The 23,407-nt window shown below is 44.0% G+C and overlaps 1 protein-coding gene and 1 non-coding gene across 2 annotated transcripts in view; one reads left to right on the top strand and one right to left on the bottom strand.

The window, feature by feature from the left end:
* LOC118117888 (receptor-type tyrosine-protein phosphatase N2) overlaps positions 1 to 23,407 on the top strand; it is a 238,940-nt gene that overhangs the window by 10,148 nt on the left and 205,385 nt on the right. The window lies entirely within an intron of this gene.
* LOC118103909 lies at positions 13,684 to 21,442 on the bottom strand. Its single transcript, XR_007034714.1, has 3 exons — positions 21,356 to 21,442; positions 14,659 to 14,709; positions 13,684 to 13,725 (listed from the first exon to the last, which is right to left on the bottom strand). It is a non-coding gene; the product is annotated as an uncharacterized LOC118103909 (transcript).

Here is a 23,407-nt window from a genome sequence, read left to right as displayed (position 1 = left end):
GTTTACTTAAGTTCACTTGTGCAACCACCATGACTGTGAAATGTAGTGTCTGTGATGGGGTCGAGTCACTGTTCATATGAGAATGTTAATGTTAAGTGTAAATAAACCATTCAACTCGCTGTTGTGCGGTGAATGAGACGCAAGTCAAGAGCTTTGAAGAGAGTTCCCTGTGCAGCCTTTACATTCTCACACGCACTCGCAACATTGGTGTCGGAAGTGGAATGGAGAAAGAAATCATCTAAGTCACCAGCAAAGCTGCCCAAGTACAACGGGTTGAAACCGCTAGAACCGTACCTCTCCCAGGTTCAACTAGCAGCATCGCACAGCTGCTGGGACAACAAAGAGGCTGCCACACACTTCTTGGCCCTGGCATTGGAAGGAAAGGCATTACAAGTGCTGCTTGACCTCCCTGGCAGAACAGCAGGACCCTCCATGGCCTGACCACAGTACTGCAGGCGATTCGGCTGCGGCCCCTCACCGATCAGAGCAGAGAGCAACTGGCCAGCCTCCACCATCAAGTTGAGAGGGCCTGGATGCTTTTCGCCGCAGATGTGCAGAGAGGCCCATCATGGTACAATCAATTTGATGCCACTGCCCAAGAGGAGCTGGCCAGCATGTCCGCCTTAAGCATGCCCCCGTTCTTTCATGCAGGCCCTTCATGAAGCTGAATGAGCAGAAGGGGTGCTCTCCACACAGTCTACCCAGCAGAGAGCCCCTCCTCCCAGACTACAGGTCAGGGCAGCCATCAGTGCCACTGAAGAGGAAGAGCCTGAGGAGGTCTGTCAAGTCCGGCCTCAACCGTTGCAGTTCGGGTTGGAGACCAGGAGCTGAAGAGTGAGCTCTGGCTTGCCAAAATCCAAGACCCGTGCATCGTCGGCCTTGACCTGCTTACCCGCTGGAGAGCTCGGGTTGACTTGTCAGGGAAAACCATAACCCTCGGCAAAGAGACTGGCACTCCAGTCTGGTCATAAGAGGAAGAACCTGTCAAGAGACCATCAACCAACCCTCAAGCAGCCACTGTACAGCAGGCACCGAGTTCCTGTACCCCTCTGGCCACCATCAGCCCTGCACAACCACAACCTGCTTCAACATCAATCACACAGCTTGTCGGTCCGCCACCTGAAACAGCCATCATCGCCAGCCCACTCCACCGTCTAACAGAAAAGGGACGTCCATTCAACTGGAGTGACGCCTGTGTGGCAGCCTTCACCCGACTCAAGGTAACCCTCACTGAAGCCCCGGTCGTAGCCTACCCCGATGCCCAAAAGCTTTTCATAGTGGACACTGATGCCAGTAATGTGGGGATCGGGGCTGTCCTTTCACAGGAGGGAGGAGATGGGGAGCGCGCTGTGGCTCATTTCAGTCGCGCACTGAGTCGTGGCAGAGGAACCACTGTGTAACCCGTCGCGAGTTGCATGTATATTCTTCTACTAAAGGCTGCAAAAACATCTATAAAGCTGGGCAACAACTATAAACTTCCAAGTCCCTAAATAAGCCAGGGCGTAATTTTGCCATGTTGTTCATTACTTTTAGCAATTTTTAAGCTATTAGTTAGGGACATTTAAGCGTAGTTTAAACATTTAAATGTTCTGAAATTGACCAGTTGTCACATATCACCCAAAGGACTTTGCTAAATATGTGAGGAAAATACGATACTGCAGTTTTAATAGTTGAATTAAAGTTTAGTTTTAACCCTCTCTATCATAGTTAAAGGATGTTATGTTTTCGCCTGTCGGTCAGTCAGTTGGTTTGTTTGTTGGTTTATTGGTTAGTTGGTTGATTAGTTGGTTTGTTTGGCTTGTTTGTTTGTTTGTTGATTTGTTGGTTCAAGGGGCAGATCCAGGATTTTTCAACAGTTCGATATTTTGAACAATTTTCCCAGGGAATGGTTCCAGATGAGGAGGGGTTTCATTTTGAGACCATTCACTTTTATCAATGTTTTAACAAATAAAAAGTAAAATGTAACTAAAATGTAGAACAAAGTCATCAACAAACCGAAAGGTGTCAACATGTATTATACAACTCAAATCAAATCAAAGTTTGAATCCAGGTTTCATCGTAAAGTGCTGCTCCTCTTACCGGAATGTGGAAAAGCTTGATAACCCTCCACCTTCTTCATACTTTGAAACACACCCAGCTCTGTTTCTTCTCCATTTGTTTCCTGCCCTCTCTTCCCCTTCATCACAACTTGGAGATGAACCAACATGTGGTGATGTGCCCGAGCTGACAGGAGCTCATGGTTACACTTCTACCACAGTGCGACTCAGACAGTCATTATCACTGAGAGGTGAAATGATGCAGAAAGAATTAGATTATTTTGTCCCGGTTGTTGGTTTGGTTTGTTGGCTGGTTGATCAAGATTATTTTTGTATCACTTCTTAAACGGTTACATTTTAAAACTATTTTCCAAGGAATGAAAGAGAGATTAAAAAACAAAAACCAGGCATCTGTAGGAGGCTCTTCTCTAATATGACACAGTTTGTCTATGTTTTCAAATGTAACTGAAATTGAGGAACAAAGTCATCAACAAACCCAGAGTTGTTTACCAATTTTTTTTTGTAAAGTGCTGCTCCTCTTACTGGAATCTGCAAAAGCTTGATAAGCCTCCGTCTTCGTACACACCCAGTTCTATTTTGTAAAGTGCTGCTCCTCTTCCTGGAATCTGCAAAGCTTGATGTTCCTCACTGTACACACCCAGTTCTATTCTGTCCATATATTTCCTCATTCTCTTCCCATCACATCTACATTTAAAGGATGGGTGGAACCAACAAGGCTGAAGTGTCGGAGCTGACAGACCTCATTCACTGCAGAGACACAGACCGGAGCTAACACAGTGAAACTCATTGGTCATTGGTCATTGTCACTGAGGAATGAATTGGAGCAGCAAGAAAATCAACTGGACAGAGAAAGATTCTGCTGTTCGATCTGTCTGGATCTACTGAAGGATCCGGTGACTACTGGCTGTGGACACAGCTACTGTAAGAGCTGTATTAACACCCACTGGGACAAAGAGGAGGAGAGAGGAAGCTACAGCTGCCCTCAGTGTAGACAGACCTTCACACCGAGGCCTGTCCTGGAGAAAAACACCATGTTAGCTGATTTAGAGGAGGCGCTGGAGAACATTGGACTCCAAGATGCACCAGAACAGGCTGAGAGGCAAGTGGATGTTTTACTGCCACAACCACAACCAGAGCCAGAGACCAGAGCTGACTTCTTAAGATTCTTAAGACAGGAAATCACACTGGATCCAAACACAGCAAACAAACATCTGTTATTATCTGAGGGAAACAGAAAAGTAACATATATGAGTGAAGATCAGGCTTATCCTGATCACCCAGACAGATTCACTGTTAAGTCTCAGGTCCTGAGTAGAGAGAGTCTGACTGGACGTTGTTACTGGGAGGTGGAGGTGAGAGGAAGAGTTGGTGTAGCAGTTACATACAAGGATATCAGCAGAGCAGGAGACTCACCTGAATGTAGATTTGGATTCAATGATAAATCTTGGATGTTACATTGTAATGGAACCAGTTATGACTTTTCTGAAAAGAAGATCAAGACTCCAGTGTCAGATCCTCTGCCCTCCAGAGTAGGAGTGTACCTGGATCACAGTGCAGGTGTTCTGTCCTTCTACAGCGTCTCTGACACCATGACTCTCCTCCGCAGTGTCACGACCACATTCACTCAGCCTCTCTATGCTGGAGTTAGGTTTATTTGTATGGATCCACAGCTGAGTTCTGTAAACTCAAATAGACTGAGTCATTAAAAGCAGTGATTTAGATTCTGTGTTTAAATCTTTAACTTCTTCTGTCTCCATGTTTGTTGATCAAAGTTCTGTCAGGGTGACGTTTCTGCTCCGCACAGAGATCAGCTGTCAATCAAACACTGACCTTCCTTTACTGCACAGCACATTCAGTTCTCACTTTGTAAAGACAGAAATCTAATTACACTGACAGAATGTGTTTGAAAGATCTAATGTTGCTGTTGTTTTCTAAATCAAAGTAGAAATCAGGTTGTGTGATGTTTTAGAACCTGTATTGATCCTGATCCTCATCAATGAGATGATTATTTGTTTCTTTTCCACATGTGAGACGGAGGTGAAACAAACTGATTGTGTGTCCATGAAATCACTGAACAAGAGTCACTGAACAGACTTTACTGATGAAATGTGTGAACGAACTGAAAGTTTGAATAAAGAATAATGTTAACCCTAACCCTAATGCGTTTTTTCTTCTTCTCTGTATTTATGAGCGTGGTCTTTCAGTTTTAGATCGAGACTTATTGATTTCACAACAAATTTCATAATGCTCTCTTTCAAAACCCTGCACTCGTTCTCAAATGAACCCCGTTTGTGCTTGGATTTCCTGCGCTCCAGCTTCAGCTCTTCTCCTCCTCATGTTGTTTTTCTTGAATAAACATTCAAAAGCTCTAAATCCAAAGATTGCCTTAATAAAGCATTTAAATTATATTGATCAGTCTTAAGAAAATTCAGACAAACTCCATCAGAGACCAGCCAGATGCATCATATCCCTCAGGAAATGGTAGAGACCAAAAACAGAACAAAAATTTGAATCTAATAAAGAGTAATTTTTTTTATCCGTGGAAGCAGTTGATGGGATATGATAAAAAAGCTAATAAATAGACTGTAGTGAAGCAGTTTACCAACATCCAGTAGGTCTTGTAAGCTTTAAGCCCAATTTTCCGTTGAATACTTCAAATGTAGACATAACAGGAACACAACACCCAAACTACAGTTGACAGTATTTGAAAGTAAAGTGACCTGAGTGAAATTCAAATGAATGTGAATCAAATCCTTCGTGTTTTCAACATTCAGAGTTAAAGATAAAAGATGTGTTTGTCTGAGAGCGCTGGATGATGAGATCGACTTGCAAGTGAATGACGTGTGTTGCCTGATCTACAGCCAAGCTCTACGTCTCAGTATAAACACACTGGTGAGTTTCCTGATGTTAAAAACACGATCTGGCCTCACATCTGAGAGCGGTTCTTTTGACTGAAGTCTCTGAGTTCTCCCCATCTTCACGAGCCTGGAATTACGTCTCTTTTCTGAGCCCAGGATTTCTTACCGCGCTGCTGAAGGAGGGCCCAGGCGAGACGAGGGGGCCCCGGGCTCCTCTGGGCTCACTCCCACCACCGCAGGGAGTGACAGGCGCCCAGAGAGATACTCAGGGCGCCCAGGAGAAGGTCGCTCCGATTGCGTGGGCTAGGAGCTGGTCAACGAGAGGTCTCTGCTTCTCCAGGTTGATAGATGAAAGTGGAGAGAAGCTGGAGGGAGAGGAGTTTTGAGCCGAAGTCTGGGCCTTGGGGCGATGAACGTCTGCAGGGATGCCTGACTGGAAACGGTCACTCTGAAAGAGGGAAGACAAGCGCATGTATTCACAGCAACGTTGGTCCATTTGGATATAAAAAGATCACTATGCTCCAGAGAAGGAGATAAACTTGGGATCGATATTCAAATCAAAAGGTGTTTGTAAAGGCTAGAGCAGAAAATTGGACCCCAGTAGTATGCGCATAGGAAATAATTGTCTGCTAATTGACTAATATAACAACAAGGATGTTCAGAAGCTAAATATAAACACGGCCGCAACGTAAAATACTTTTCATTATGAAAACATTAACCCTGAGTTTATGGGGTGTCCAGGTCACCAACTGGTTTCTGAGCTGTTGTTCTGAAGCCTCTTCATTTTATCCGGCGCCATCTTAGATTTTAAAAACCAGAAGTAACCATATTTGGAGGAATGGGGGGTGGAGCCAGACTGAGAGCTGGAGGACACTGCCCGCCCATCTACACCTGCAACCTGCACCCATTGGACGGTACGAGCTGCCAATCACACTGTGGTATACACCCCCCAATACATCCGGTGCTTTATGGTCTGTTTGACTCTAAATTATCAGAATTCAATTTAAATAAACCTCAGACGATTGAAGAAGACTTGAAACTAGAGACTGAGACATAAACTCCTTCGGAAAACTTTACTGACGTATATCATAGAGTTCTATAGAAACTGACTTCTTTTAAAACAAGTGGAGTCATGAATATGTCGCAACCACTTTACTTTCAATCGTATAAAATGAATATATGTGATTTAAATAGTTATATGAAAGGTTTCTTGATCCGTATAATGAAACATATTTACTTCAGGACCTTTTTCTTCTGTTATGTTTTCACCCCTGTCGTATTGTTTGTCGGTGTTTATAGCACAATGCCCTGACAGTGTTTAGGTGCTTTACGTACAAATTATTTAAAATAAATTTCAAACAAAATAATGAATCTCAAATGTGCGTGAAGGCGGTTTGAGACTCTGTTTCTGTGCTTTACACGAAAGTATTATAAAGAGAATGAAAATAGATATACTGTGTGTAAGTTTAGAGACATAACAAATCAGAACGTGGCTGAATTTCCTGCTCCCACTCGGCTCAGTGAGAGCAGTTCAGTGCAGGCCCCACACGTTGCGTTAATATGAGACTTTCATTCAACATCTGAACAAAATAATTGTTGACATGAAAATAAAGCCAATTTTTGAAAAACAAGTTATTAATCCAATTATGCCGTCATATTAGCATATCCATCGGCTGCGATAAAAGCAAATTGTCACTGGCGGCTCCATTAACGCCCACCTGGGAGCACAGAGATGCTACAAGCCGGAGTAACGGTAAAATTATCATAACAATGCCAACATAAACGGTTAACTTCCTCACAGTCGTCGCACTGGTGTGTGCGAGGCCCCTTCTGGTTGCACAGTATATGCAGTTAATTTCCCCCGCACCCTCCAGAGCCCCTTATCCTCCTGTTCCTTTTGTTTCCACTCCAAAACCTGAGCCTGAAATGGGCCGCTACAGCCCCACGTGGTCTTTGGTACAATCCCCCAGCAGGGGAACGGCCTGTGCGGTCGAGGCGGAGGAACCGGTCACATGGAGAGTCATTAATTAGAGCTGTGAACTCCTGAACCCTCCGCTGGTATTATTTCGCTTTCAACGGTCACGCTGGGAAAAGTCATCAGTTAGGACGGAGAAGCAAGAGCAGAGTGACAGCGAGGGATGACACCGGGCCCCCTGCTGTGAAGGTGTGCGAGTCTTTGTGGGAGTTTTTATATGACTGGGTACTTGTTTGAACGTGCGCGGGTGTGTACTGCATGTGTATGTGTGTGCACTTTATTCATAGACAGAGGCAGGTGCACTGTGAACGGAGGGTGGGGCTACATGCAGATGCAGGGGTAAAAAACAAACGCCCCGACTCCTCGTCCCCCTCACACGTGTAAAACTGGGAACAAGAGGAGATGAAGTTAACTGTTAAAAACATACTTCTGATCCAATTGCTTAACATAAGATGATTGAGCAGGAATGTGGTGAGGAACATTGTGATAGGCCCTAAACATCTTTTATGTACAGCACAGAGACCCACAGATGCAAAGTGAGCTCCCAGAATTCCCTCACCTTGCCGGGGCCGCTCAGGCTGGCAGAGGACAGCGTCTTGGGGAGGAGGCCGAGACGTTGAAGGTACGACTGCAGGTTTCTGCTGAGCTCCACCTCCACTGGCTTCACTCTCTGGTCCACCGGGTCCATCGCCTCAGCTACCGGCCTGTTAACGACACGCAGAGACGGAGATGAAGAACCGCTCGCGTTCTGTCTCAACCAATATGGAAAAGACAGGATCCGGTGACCCATGGTGGGAGAGCAACAGAACAGAACCAGTGAAGATTCAAGCAGGGGAACGTCTGACCTGATGTTGCTTTTGTAGACAGGTCCGCTCTGCTGCGGCCTGTAGGGAATCCTCCTCAGCTTGGATAACTCCTTGGACAGAACCTGCTGGGTGGTGTCGTCCTGCCAGGTCAAACCTGCAGACAGAAACACAGGGAAGCTTTAAAACCGCATCAGAACACACTAATTACCAAAAAACATATCCAGGGGTTGTTTCAAATAAGAAAATAAATACGACTTCAGAGAATTATATCTGCAGCATTTCACCCCCAGCAGGAGGGAAGCGGTGTGGACGTCCCCATCACTTATTACAGAGGTATAACTGCATTCATTCTCATTCCTGTGTTGCACCTTTAAACCTTTCTATACTGTTTATCTTTTGAGGGTCGGAGGGCGTTAGCTGGAGCCAATCAGTTGACACCGGGCGAGAGGGGTTGGGCACAACCCAACGCTAATTTGCACGACTGTTGATGGTGGGAGGAAGCCGGAGAAAAACATGCAAACTCCACGTGGAAAGTTTACGAGTTAAAAGACAGGTTCTGTCTCGGTGACTCAGCAAATCTGTTTGTATCGGCTGTTGAAACAGTGACACGCCGACGAGCAGCTCGGCCATTCGTGTCGCTTTTCTTCCGGGTTACATTTTTATCCCCTGGTTGTTAAACCGTCTGTGCACCAGAAGTCAAACGGACATTCTCCTGCGTTTACTGGACTTGGCAAGTGAAGAGCGTCAGCAGCGACAGCAACAGCCACAAAATCTCCTCTGCATTTCAGCGAGTGCACAAAAGGACAAGCCTGATGGGCTGATGGGGCATTCGCGTCTGTTTCTTATGCTCAACATGCATCCAAACACGGCTCCCTGGCAACCGACCAGAGGAGCAGGCGCCAGCACCAGATGGGGTGGCGGAACTAAATGTTAAAGGAAATATGGCCGCAAAGCACAACATGAACCGAGGCATTTGGCAGATGAGCGACGATGTCATGGAAAGACTGAAGTAATACAGGCTCCAGATGTGATGTCAGGGACGCGGGTCGAGCACCGAGGACGCAGACTTGAAAATAAGAAGGGAAGCATCACCGCTGCTCAACACTCAAGTTTCCAGGAAGAAGAGACGCTCGGAGGAGAGGAAAGAGACGCACTGAATATTGACTGACAGGAGTTTGTCAAGCAGAACTAAACTGGACTGTGGCAGCAGAAAGAAAAACAGTTTTAAAGCTCACTGGTTAAGAGAAGTCATGTTGAACTCTAACCTTAAGGCAGAGAGACTGGAGGTGAACAACAGACATTTGGGTTCCCACGTCCAGCCCCTCCAGATAGTTTCAGGGAATGCTAGAGAGCAGCTCAAGTTCGGTGGAAACTGGTTTACAATTTACCAACAAACAGAAATGAGTGAAAACCGAGGTTAAAATAAGAATGAAACTTCCCTTATGATATCAAACATTTTTACAGTGGGGACGTGATAGGATTTCATGGAATCTGGGTCCTGCTGAAACCCACATCTGATCTATTTAGGTTTCAGGAATTCTACACAACAAAAGTTTAACGTTATTTGATATTCAAGAAACAGAACCCGGAGAATGAAAATGAAAATTCTAAGATAGATCATTAAATCATATGTTCAATATTCTTTACGCCGCACATTAACTGGTAAGAGAACGAGTGAATGAATGAATCAAACACCTTTTTTCAAAACTATGGTCCAACAAGACCTGCCGCTGCTTAAATCTCAACATGATGTTGGACCAGTAATAACAGAAAAGTCAACGTGCACTTCGGCCTCTGAATCTGATGGAATCATCTCTGCTCGTTAAAGAACGTTTCAGTTTTTAGACTCCTGCAAAATGAATTATGACCCCGACTGCCGCTCAACAGCTGCACGGCGTGTCAGGCCAGCTTTCGCCATCAAAGAGCCGTAAACGGGTCCTTTAACGGCAGCCATGGCGGCTGGGAAAATGGGCGTTAGGGACGGGTGAACAGACGGCATCTGACACTGCAGGTTAATAAACGTTGGAGCACCCCACCGGGAGATTCACGCTTCTCACAGACTGAACCGAGCTGGACGAAGATGCGGGATGTTGTCAGGGCCGAAGCTGCAACTTTCAATCCAGAGGGAGCAACAGAAAATGAGCTTCATCTGCGAGATGACCAATAGTACAGAGAGGAGGTCAGAGGTCAGAGGTCAGAGGCGTCAGGAAACCTGTCTTGTTGATGTTGATGATGAAAATGGATGAAATTCTCTCAACTGGCCAATGGGCTGTTCTCACAGATCTCTGCCTCCCTCTAGTGATACACTACGATAACAGCAACTTGTTTCACCAGGAGATTTCACTCAGGTTATAAACACATGAAATTCAGGATTTCCCCTCCACAGAAGAGAAGGTATTTTCACCTCCGTCCATTTGTTTGTTAGCAAAATGTACCGGATGGATTTCCACGACGCTTGGAAGGATGAGGTACGGGTCGGGGGAAGAAGTCGCTCAGCGTGCATGTGTAAAATGTCCCCATGATCTAAAAGTGATATTTAAAAGTCTTTTAGATGCTCACACATGTTGGTGCTGTTACGTATTTGTCTCGCAGTGACGTGTCTCTCCTCCCACCCCTCACAGATTTATAAATCCTTACCAACATGAGTTCAGGGTGTTATCTCCACTTTCCTCTGAAGGAGTGTTTTCTACTCGGCTTGAAAATAAAATAATCCTTCAAGCCTGTTCAGTCTGTAAAGGTTCTTTCAACCAAAGACTGAACGTGTGTTTTATCCAGGATTCATTTCTGTCGATCAGTCTGTAAACTCAGGAGCTGTCTCCAGATAGAAGAAGACGTCCCTTCAGTTTAGCACAAAAGTTTACCAAAAGACAAACTTATTATTATTAAATAACTCAATTTCATATACACACACACACATAAATTTGATTTCATGTAACTGCTAAATCCTGTTATCAGACTTCTGCTAAACTCTCTTCCATAATCGTTGACTTCACTCGTGTCTGTTTGTTGGTTGGTTTGTTTTACTTGTTGTGAGCTCAGGTTACATAAGTTAATAACTCGTATTCATTAAATATACACACTGGGATGGAGAAAGCGAAGGAGACGTCTGCAGGAGACTGACCTCTGTTGGACAGCTTGTCCAGCAGCATCCTGAAGCGTTGCACTACGGACGTGGAGACATCGTAGGTGTAAACCTCCCTCACTGGAACAGAGTGACACCTCCCGAACACGCCATCTGTGAACACGCAGAACACACACTTAGAGCAGGGAATCGAACACGCAAAAATCAAACATAAAGTAACTTAAAATGATGACGCTCATGTAAAGTAGAAGTACGCAGATAAATGTATTTGGTTACTGTGAAAATACTGAGGTGTTGCTATGCTACAATTACGTGGTGTCCATTCTAATCATCCTACATGTGGTTGTTCTCTCACTGGATGTCTGCATGTGTGAGTGTGTACATGGGAGAGTGTGTGTTTGTTGTGTTGCGTAACGACACTCCTACATCCTAATTCAGGCCTCTCGTCTTTAAATAGCCGCCGCGTCACTGTGGTCGTCTCAATCAAACTGCGAGCTCCACTTAACGGGCGGGCTGAGGATGACCGGCGGCTGGTCCACGCTGCCGTCAACTCAGATCTTTCACTCGGGCCAAATTCTGTTGTTTACAAATGAGTCAGGAGACGGGGATGAGCTGTGGAGTGACGACGAGCAGGGGGGAGGACGTCTGGATTCCTGACTGACCAGGGCTGTGAGGATTCTGCAACCGAGGCCGAAACACGCGCCCACAACGGTAAAACTGAACATCTCAGCTTGATTTCTATGGGAGGAAGTGGAAACATCCATCTGTATTTACATTTAGGATTCACCGTCAAGTTTCTATCTGTTTCTGAAACCTTCCTGTACAAGTCCAGCCTCTCCCTCACTGCGCAGAATACACCTTCATCCCTGCGCATTCCAGGATTGTCATCTGAATGATCCCTCTTTATTAAACACATCTATAGCCACAGTATCATGGACGAGATTAAAATTTTAATCTTTTGACACTGGGTGACCAAGATTTTCATCTGCAGCACTGCTTGGGTTCAACCGTCCAGTTCTGCTTGAAGACTCTTTCAAACAATCAATTAAATCACCACCTCCGAGTCAGGACTCCACCAAAACCGAACTTCAGAGTTAATCCTCAGAGCTCAACACTGATCTTTGGCAAAAAAAGAAAACCGGCCCATTCCAAACGGGCACTGCACTAGTCCCTGAACCGGATCTACTTATGGTCATGATCCAGATCTGGTGAATCTTACCTTAATCAGCTCAGTTGGCTCCAAATGGCAGAGCATCAGCTTCTTCCTGTTTACACCAGGAAAACAGATTTCCCTACAAATTCAACCTGGTGCCTGAAAGTCAAATCCGAACCGTTGTAACCAGCTCAGGCTATAAGGATGTTTGTGGCATCTTTAAGAATTCCACAGGCCTCTCGTTTCCCAGCTGCGATCTCACGTGACACCATTTCTGTGTCTCCCAGAAGCAACATCTTGAATTATCCCTCATAATTACACTTTACATGCATAAATCTGCAGTTTCCACGACCACAGGCCTGTAATTCAGAGCCAGACGCGTCTTCTCCTGATTAATGGTCCAGATTAGAGCAGAATGAGGATTCATGGGGCCGTTCTCTGACGCACAGGCTGTGTAAAGATGGAGGATGGAGCGACAATGTGCTGACCAGTGTGTTGTTGTTGTTGTTGTGTGTTGTGAAAGTAAGTGAGTGAAAGGCCCAAACACTTGTGCTAGCATTGCGGACTTTCTTTGTTCAGCATATTTCAAACATCTTATATGATTTAGCTATACCTCTGATAAGAGCTGCCAGAAACCCAAAGTACAGGATAAAGGACACGAGCATCGTTAATTATTTCCTCATCCTGAGTGATAATCACTGAAAATATTACTCAGGAGCAGATCAGGGTTTAAAACTAAACCGAAGACATTGTTAACTTTCAGCCAATTCCTGCGCTGAGACTTTAAAACAGAGATTTCAAAAGCTTCCATCAACCCTCAGCAAGCGACAACTGGAAGGAGGAAACCACTGTAATGATTATAATATATATATATATATATATATATATATATATAAGACAACTGTGACACGACAACTGTTGCCGTTCAGGAGACAACATGCAACAGGGCTCAGACGGGTACTGGGCCCGTTTAGTGCTGCTCCTCTAGAGCCTGTTGCCATGGTGATCTGCATCAAGTGCTTTTTTTGTCCCTCACAGCTAATCAAGGGGAAGCAGGGTGTGTGTGTGTGTGTGTGTGTGTGTGTGTGTGTGTGTGTGTGTGTGTGTGTGTGTGTGTGTGTGTGTGTGTGTGTGTGTGTGTGTGTGTTGTTAGGGGAAGGAACACCTGGGCCGTTACTGGATGTGTTGACCTGTTTAACCCACAGTTTATCAGCCCTGAAGATTCAGCACCTCGTACGATCTGAAGTAAATAAACCATATCCGGGTGTTTCCCTCCTGCGTCCCACTCATCAGGGCGTGGAGCTCGTTCTGCAGTGATCCAGGTTCACACGCCACAGACACACACACACACACAGAATCTAAAAACTGTTTTCATTCCACTGCTTGTGGATGGATAATTATCAATTTCATGGGTCAAGTATTTTTGGACTCTTTTTGTTTGTTTTTACCATTTGTTTTACCAACCAGTCAAAAACAAGTTCAAACTTTGTGATACGATCGAATGATTTCATAATCCAAAACAAATTTGATGTTAAACTGTAAAACTACACAATAAAAAAAGGTTTTTCTCTGGTGCTTTTCATGGTTTTAATGTTTTCTTGTAAAAATCCGCAGGCCTGATGTTTTACACACTCTGTATTCAGCACAGAATAACAACACTTCCACAGCACACATTGGGCAGCCGAGAAATCAGCTCTGCTCTTGTCGAGTTAACGAAGGTCACTCAGTGGAACTGAACCGTAGTCTCTTCCCCATGCTGAGTCAGTTCCCTTCAAGATGAGCCCCATTACAGCTCTGTCGTGAAACCAAGGGACCCAATCAGCGGCTACATAAGAATCAGTAATTAGTCACACATTTTTATTACACGAGGCTCACTAATTCACTAGTACATTAATCGAGGTCACCTGAAGCTACACAGTCGTCTGAGCTCAGCTAAAAAATTAAATTAGACGAGGATATAATCTTTTATTTTCACTGCACCCGACGCAGGATTAGATTACGGGGCACATTTCAAAAGGACGCTGCCCAGACAGGAAATGACCAAGATAATAAAATCAAAACAAACACACCCTACCTGGAATAAACACGCTCGGCCAACTGTGTACTGTGTACTGTGTACTGTGTACTGTGTACTCCTAACACACTGCCCATCCCTAATGAGAGGCTGCAACAGATGATCGCGTTCTGTCGCAGCTCCGTCTTTGACCTAAAGGTTGATAAGTGAAGTCTGATCTGCACAAACAAGAGCTTCCCACCAAACACATGATCGGTGAGCCGGTTATCATCCACCTCACCAAGTGGAGACACAGATTTTAAACAGTATAAAGTACAAATGCTGATGATTATCTGTGAACAACTTCTCTGTTTTGATTCTAGGTTGATTCTCAGCAGGCGTTTCCTTCCTCTGGAGGCGGGAGGGGGGATTATTTATATGTGAGTGTGTTTAACTACACAACACAGAAGTGTGAATCTACATATTATCATATTTAATAAAGTGGCTGCAGTGTAGACCCTGCCTCCTCCATGTTAGCAGATGGAACATGGTCATTTTAGGTCGTTCATTTGCTTTCAAGCATTTTGGCTGATTTAAAAGACACCTCACCTGTAACTGCCCTCATATATATATATAATATTATTAATGTATTTTCACAGTTGTTCATGTGCCTGGCGTTTATACTTTGATCGACCTGTCACGTGTTAAATGCGTGTGTGGTTTAAATCTCTTACCGTTCACACAGATCTCATATGGTGAACACAGCTCGCTCTCAAACAGGCAACCTGTCAGAGAAACACAGAGACAACCGGCTGGTTAACACAATCAAATCAAATCCCTCACCCACCACCACTTTAACCAGTATTTAGCTTCTGTCCACATACAAGTACTACTCAGTACTTCTATTACTAATATACTAGTGCAAACACTGATCGGACTTGCTTTGATGCTTCTGGCACAAAGCTTAAAGTGTTTATTTAGCCAATGTACTAATGTTGACAGCAATCAATTGCATTCGTAATATACATGCACTCAGGTGGGGGTAAACACACACACACACACACACACACACACACACACACACACACACACACACACACACACACACACACACACACACATTAGGAAAATACTCCAGGGACTTCAACAGGCAGGTTGCCTTGTGAAACGATGGGGGATGCTGTAACCGTGGCAACGCGTGCTCGTCGCTGAGTGCCGCTCTGCTCTGCAGCGATCAAAGAGCGGCGGTGGTTTTCCCCTCGCCCCACACGGAGATTTAGGGTTTCTGTCTCTAATGAGGACGTGTCAGGACGAAGTCGTGTAAAACTCGTATCGTGTGGTTAAAGTGAGAATCTCCCAAAGCCGGATTTGTTTGCATCTCTGTAACCGGAGCCTCGTTCAAGGCGGAAACATGGAATGTGGAAATGCTGTTTACAAAGACTCCAGAGTTTCTTTCCAGCAGCTTCGGGGGTTTCATGCAGCGTTTGGGCCAATTTCCTCAAAGAAAGTGATAATTCGAGCGGAAAAAATAAACAAGCGACAAAGAGAATACGCAGAGGCTTACAACTAAAGGGATTCATTACATAATAATACAAAATGCTGCACGATGATTTATTCAAAACACAGAAAAACAGACAATTACGTCCAATAAAATATTGAAGCAACGACAGCAGCTGATGAATCATCAATATCAAGTGGGTTCATTTTTATTTGTATTTTGTCAGCATGGGGGACTCGTGTATTACGAGATGCTCCACAAATAAAATGGTCATCAATCGTTAGCATTCGTTTTACTATCAAAACATTCAAATCAGTTCCACAGGTTTCATTTTGACATTCGACAGTGAGGTTGTGATTTCAGGATCTTTTGGTTTCCACAGTTTGTGAAGCTCTGTGCTTCCAAACAATGAGTTCAGTAAAGATCGAGTGAGGATTAAATCTGGTGTCATCGCCAAGGTAACGAACCTCCGTCTTTGCCCGGGGCCTCTGCAAACACAACGACTCATTCATTCAACCATAAAGTATAACCTTCATTTTGTGAAGTTATTGTTGCCAAAGTTCCTTAAACAACCTTTACTGTCACATGACGTGATATACAGAGGATTTAGAGGGAAATGGGAGAGGAGACTTTCTTCCATTTCCCGTCCTCCAGTTAGAACGGGAGGACGTACGTTTGGACTTCTGCTGCCACCCTGAGTTTTTGCTCTCCGGTTTCCTCCCTCCACGCAGCAGAGTGTAAAACAGGCTGCAGTATTTCACTGTGGACTGACGCCAGGTCGGCGACGCGGGACGCACGGAATTTCAATCAGCTTCACCCTGTGAGCAAAGAGCAGCGTCCAGGCTGTGGCCTTTAACGCCTCCTGGGCCATAACGCACTACATTTCCCACAATGCCATCTGTCTGTTTGCATCAGAAACCTGCTGCTCCCGAGGGCCAATGATTAAACTGAGAGAGCAGAGTCACCTTGAAAGATACGAGCAGCGGTTCCATTACTCGTACAAACTTGTGTGTGTGTGTGTGTCCATAGACTTCGAGATCAAGTCGTAATATTACAGGAATAATCAATCAAACTGTATTCATATGGGACCTGTCACGCAGGTTAGTGCAGTTCAGAGTAATTCACGTATGATTGACAATATGATAATAAGACAAACAAGAGCAAAGGAAATAAACAATCGTAATCAGTATTTGAGACTAATTCGTTTGAGACTAATCCATCGTACTTCTGGAGCGTGGACTTCTGTCTCCATTACAAACCAGCAAACCCCCCCCTGACCTTTCCGGTTTTCCACCACACAATGTTATCTGTGCAGGCGTGCGACACTTCCGTGGCCAGTCGATAAGAAGTCAACAGTGACCAGAGGAAAAGCACCGAGCTTCAAAGCGTTCTGGCCCCTGGGCTTTTATTTGTGTTGAGGCTGAATCACTTTCAGCTTTTTCGCCATGACTGATCAAACAGGGGGTTCCTAATTAACTCGGTGTGTGTGTGTGTGTGTGTGAGACATGCTTTCTGTTGTGTACCATGCATTCAGTGTTTCCTTTTGTTTATTAAAACGACGACAATCCAATTTGTTTGGGCCTCAGCTCCGAACAGAAATGATCAATCACAGCGAAACGCCACCTGACGAATCAGAGCAGCACAAAACGAGGGATTTGCAGCATTTGATCATTTTTATTCTGCTGCAGCTCAGCTGAAGGAAATCCACTTCTCCAACAGGAGGTGTGTGCGAACAGCCCGGCCCTAAATTGGAAGTAATCTCTCTTTGTCTTTCCCCTCTGTCTCCATCACCTCCTCTCTCATCCCTTTATCCCCTTCCTCTCATCCTCCTCCTCTCCTCCAGTCCACTCATTGTTCAAAGACGCAGCACTGATCCGTCCATCTGTATTCGCAGCGTTCTTTAACTGTAGATCTCATAGACGCTGCCTCTCACCGGGAGAGTTTCTTATAGAGGGACCACCATCTCCAACACTTTGCTCGAGATGTTGGTACAATCCGTGATTGCACAGGAAACTAAGGCAACCGGGAGCTTGTTGACGACACAAGCAAACATAGGCTGCACCTCCACAGTTTCCTGGAGGAGGCAGTAAGTGTGACGTGTCTTTCTCCGCCTGGACGCCGAGTTTAAAGTCTGTAGAAAGTCTGGAGATTCTGTGACATAACAGCACCTGTGAGAACACACCTCAGCCGCTCGGCCGCGACCCGACCCACCAATCAGCCTGAATAAAATGTTGAGCTGGTGTTGCCGGGTGGTGACAGTCGAGGGAATTATCCCTCATGTCCTGAATTGTGATTTTAATCAGGATTCTAAACCCTTAAAGTTGCTGATGGTTGTTACTGGTGTTCTATATTTGTGCACTGGTGTGTGACTGTGGCTACTCATTGATTTATTCTTATTTATTTACATGAATGTTTCAGACGGTAACAATTTGCCCTTCTGGGATTAACAAAGTTGCCTGAATCTGAATGTGACTCAGTAGAGTTCAAACCTCGAGGCCCAAACTGAATCCACATTTAAATTCCCCAGATGCAGATTTGATAGATCCGCACCAAAAATTGCACAAACTCATAAACATCAGTCCCCTAAACTAGTCTGATATTATTATAATATTTTCCTCATGATCCATGAATTATTATTATATTATTATATTATCCATCCAGTAGTTCTTGCCTTATCGTTGCCCCTTATTCTGTTGCTTCTGCTTTTTTCATTATTTCCTCCAGGAATGAAAACACACAACAAGGTCACTTGTGCACTGCAGACACATTACAGCTGCGTATAAATACACAGCATCGATATTTCACTTTTATGAGAATATTACAGCAGAGCCACAGGGGATTATAAATGTCCATAAAGTACAATAAGGCCACGGTCTCCTCACCGGAGTTCCACTTTGAGACCCTGGAGGGAAATCAGAGGAACTTTGCGGATTTTCCAAGAATATTTTGTGCCCGTGGTCACTGTAGAAAATCCCTTTTGATGAAATATGGTAATATACAGGTCCATTAAGTAACATCTACAGGGATCCTGTCACCAGACTCCTGAGTTCATGCAATCAGTGTTTAAAGATTATTTACCCATTTGTTTATTCTATGAAGCGTGTTAAAGCAATCGTAAAGACAGACAAGGTAGGAGGCGTCCCAGTGCGTGTGAGACAAACCAATCAGTATTGGACTTGTTAAGACATCAATGGATCAACAGAAAAACATTTAAGGATAAAAACCGCACTGTCCAATCACATCCTGTGTGACCAGACCCTCCTAATAATTCAAGTTATGGTGCTTTGATTAAACAAAACTATTTCTCGAAAGATGTTGACGATAAAGGTCTGAACCTGAACATCAGGTGTGAAAGGTTCCTCAGAGCAGAAGAGGAGTTCTGGGTCTGGATCAAACAGAACCAGGGCTCTGTTGGTTTGCAGTGAAAACACTTTGTTGGAGTAGAAGAAGAAGAGGAGGAAGAGGAGGAAGAAGAAGCTGCAGTCTTCCCCTCCGACGATATGAACGGCGAGGATGTTTACTTTGCTGGTAATAAAACTAATGATATTACAAACGCAACGAAATCATCAAAGTGAACGGTTCCTTCTTTTTCGAAAGAGAAATACTTTTTTTTTTACGCACCTTATTTAAAAAGTTAGCGAACACAAGCAGAACTGACAACACGCTGATGTCACACACACGCCCGTCTACCGACCAATCAGAGACAAGTACAGGTAGACGCAGCCACGTTTGTATCAAGAGACGATGAACAATTCTCTGAGAAACGTCACGATGTTAAAGAAAGTGAAACAATTCTTGGATTCCAAACCAAAATGTAAAGAGTTCTTCCAGCTGAGTTTCAGTCTCTGTATGTTCCACCTGTTTTTACGTTTGCCTGCGAGAAACCAAAGCTGCTCAAACGTGATCGGAAAAGTTATTAGTGTCCCTCTTTTGTCCCTGGAATAGAATTATCCTCTGTTAAATGTTTCATTCAACCATATCTCATTAGTTCACAGCTATAAAACACAAATCCAGGTTGTGTTTGGCATCGTTCTCCATTCAATCGTGACTAAAAACATAAAACAGACAAATATAGTGACGTTTAATTAGTGTTGATTGGTTCAGTTTTTCATTAATTCATGTTATTAACATTATAAAGATGTTACTACATTGATTATTTATGTTTCCTGTTAATCACCTCTCCCTCCATTTGCTGCAGGTGCAAACACAGGAAGTGGCCGAACACTTCCTGTGTTTGCACCTGTAGGGACATCAGCAGTGAGGGTGGACAGAGTTTTTCAATCTGCTGAATATAAACAAAAACATCTGCACGGGCATTTTAAAAATTTGATTAAAATAGGAAACTGTCCGCTGCCTGTTTCCAGGAGGGGCGTGGCTGCCTGCTGATTGAAGGAGCTATAAAACAGGTTTCAACGTCAGATTCCAGCCACGTGCACGTAGCAGTAATGTTTGTTGCTTTGAGTCGGGTTTTGTTCTGTGGAGCCGAGGGAACTGTCATTTGTACAGGTCTTTATTTGGCACCGCTTTTCTGTAATAAACCTGGACACTGTTTCTGAGTCAAGACCTCATCCCCTCGCTTCCAGATCCTGAACGTTCAGGTGAATAATCTGCTCGTGGAGACAGAGAACAAACAAAACGTCCTGGTCGGAGCTAATAAGAGCACAGAACCTTTAGGAGAACGTGTGTCTACGTATTCTGTCTCTGCAGCTCCGTGCTCTCTGTTGCTTTACGGCTCGTCTCGTCCCTGCGGCTGCCATACTGCCGTACTCACTGTTTGCTGGTTATGTAATGTGCAGGAGGAAGAGGAGGAGGAGGAAGAGGAGGCGGGTCTGGACCCTCTCGGCACCAGCTTCTTCCTCCTCCTCGTCCTCCTGCTCTCACCCTCCTCTGCAACACATCCCTGCATCAGGCGTCTCCATCCCAAACCAGTGGGGGAATATCGTGTGTCGGCTATATATAGACTCTGTGCATGAGAGATGTTAATGTGTACAGTCACACACACACACACACACACACACACACACACACACACACACACACAATCAATAGCTGCCTCTGTCAGGAACAGGAGAAACTGGAGAAGCTCATTTTTCATTGTTTTGCATTGATGTCATCAGAGACTGTTCACACACACACGTCTGTTTGTTACTGTTTGATTTCATACGCTGTTGTAAAATCACAATTTGAACTCTCTTTATTTTTGTTTAAGTAGTTTTTTTTTCTATTCAGCATTTTATTTCTTTAAGTTTCATTTTACAATTGTTTTTAACTAATAAACATTCATATATAATTGAATATAATATCAATAAATATATTGCATATTGAACATTTACATACATATTTAAGCTAGTGTTCGAATACACTTTGTAGTATTAGTATTTAGTACAAAATAAGTACTTATTTAGTATATTTGAATATTCATATTTGTATTTTGTAAATATCATTCTTGAATTATCTTTTCTAATTACACAATTTAATGGATTTACTTTTACTTTCCATATTCTAATAAAGTAATTATGAATCAGTACTATATTTTTTATATCACCTGTTGTATTTTGTTCTGTATTTAATTCCTAATTATTTTTATAATAATTTCCATCAGTTAGATTTTCCCTATTTTCAATTCATCCTACGAGCTTAGTATTATTTTACAACGTGTATTTATTTTCATGTTGTGTGTATTTGTTATTTATTTTCTGCAGATTTTATGAAGCAGTTCTGGAAACTGATATAATGAGGTCGTTGATTTTAAATCATTTGTGGAGTTTATTCCTCCGAGTTCCTCCGGGTTGAACCTGTTTCTCTCGCGGGAACAACGCGTCTGATTTCCAGGTGAATTCGCGGCTCAGACGCACAAACCTCCGGAGCTCCGGCTGCAAAATGGCTGAGGAGCATCAGCCCCGTTCAAAGACGAGAATCATCCGCGTACTCACCGAGTCTCCGCTCAGAGGAGGAGCGGCTCAGGGAGGCGAGGAGGAGGAGGAGCAGGAGGATGGAGGAGCAGGAGGAGGAGGAGGAGGAAGAAGGATTCATGTCTCTTCTGGTTTTATTCTCCCCGGTGTTAAAAGGCCATTTCTTCCAGGGGGGTGTTGGTTCGTCCTCCTACCCGTTCGCAGTGGGCCCTCAGCGGCTGGAGGAGCAGAGGAGAGCCGGTCGCTGGATGGATGTACGAGGAGGACGAGGAGGAGGAGGAGGAGGAGGATGCAGATCTTCCTCCTGCTGCTGCTGCACACTGTCAAACACACTGTTGTTAGGTACCTCACTTCCGGTGAGGACTTCGAAAGTAAAAGTCCGATAAAATAACCTGCAATTGTGGAGAAATGATAACTAGGGCTCCGTTGTAGCACTAACGTGCCCGAGCTCATGCATTTTGAAGCCTGTTGCGGTTAGTGGAGAGAGCGATCGATGACCAAGCGCATGTCTCTGCGTTGCATGGTTTGAGGAAATGTCACGATTCTGACCATGGTCCAATGACGTGTCTCAGCTCACTTGAGCTGTTTATTGTAAAGCAGCCAGGAGCAGTGCATCAAAGTATAAAACATGTCACTTTCTGTCGCCAGCAGGTGGCGCTGTGACGATGAGTCAATATAGATATTTTCACCACTTTTGAGCATGTTGAGCTCAAAAGCCAAATCATTTGTTAGAATAATAATAATAAGAAGAGCCAACATTAACTTCAATCTAAATTAAATATGTTGTAAGAATTTAGATATTATTGCTATAAATAATTGTTATTATAGTAATTGTTAGAGACAGAGACTGTTTCTACAGTTTCGCATTTGTCCACCAGGTGGTAGTGTTGTACTGTTGTTGTACTGATTGGGCCGCGGAGATGGGGGGACCGAGAAACGGCTCAACCACGCCACTTCAATCACGACTACATTCCACGCCATCACGCAGCGCTGTCAGTAATTACCACGCACAGACTGATCTGTTCAGGGCAAAACAAAAATCTCCATGTTGTTGAGATGACGCCATTTAAAGTTGATCGTCAACGGCAATGCCAAAAATAGGCGACTTGCCGCGTTGCCATCATCTCCGCTATAACGTTCTTTGTGAACTGCATATATGACCATATTTGGTGGAACTGGTATATAGTCATATACCAGTTCCACAAAAACCGGTGATTTGTTGTTGTAAATCTTGTGAAAAAAATAGAAAAAACATATATAGCAACACCTTTGCCACGCCCATTGGCAAAATAACTTAATAATTCCTTAAAACCATATGAATATTTTCAGGGGGGGGGTGTTGATACACAAATGTAGTTTGAGGGAGGTTGAACCTCGAACACCGAAGTTACAGCAATTTCGTGTGTCACGGCGAGTTGATGGACTTTGACGCCACGTAAGTGGATGAGGAGGAATACATCCAAGTGGAAGACAAACAAGACATTTCCTGTTGCCACCAGGGGGCGCTGTGATTTTAAGTCATGATTTCTGTGTAGATGTCATCAGGCTGGACTTATCTTAAAAGGTTCATGACTCTAATAATCTATATGTCCGAGATACAGAACCTCGTGTTGAGCATGTTAAAGCTTCAAAAAGCTAATTCATCTGTGTCACTATAATAAGAATAATCCTTACAATTTCCAGAGGGCCTCCACCGTCGGTGCTCGGGCCCTACATAACAAAAACAACCACAATAATTCATATAATACTGGGAATAAGAATAGTAATACTTTTCAACAGAAAATAACAAGTGCTACACAGGAAATATAATAAACACAAAAATACTACACATAAAAACAACCAAATGTTTAAAATGCAAAGTGCACATTTTGTATCTGTTCTCAGTTGAAGCTGTGACGCAGGAGCATCAAGCTCCTTTTTAATGGTGCTTTTATTGTGACGTTACTTCCTGGCCAACATGGTGACGTTTAGCTTGACGGATTCAGGAAGCTCAGATTCGGCTCTACGCCACCTTCAGGAAATAATCATGCTGAAATAAATGGGAATAAAGTAAAGATTATTTCACTTCGATAA

Source organism: Hippoglossus stenolepis, chromosome 11 (genome assembly GCF_022539355.2).
Source record: "Hippoglossus stenolepis isolate QCI-W04-F060 chromosome 11, HSTE1.2, whole genome shotgun sequence".
NCBI classification, from domain to species: Eukaryota; Metazoa; Chordata; class Actinopteri; order Pleuronectiformes; family Pleuronectidae; genus Hippoglossus; species Hippoglossus stenolepis.
Note: the sequence above shows the minus strand (reverse complement) of the source record. Positions and strands in the feature narration are given on the sequence as shown.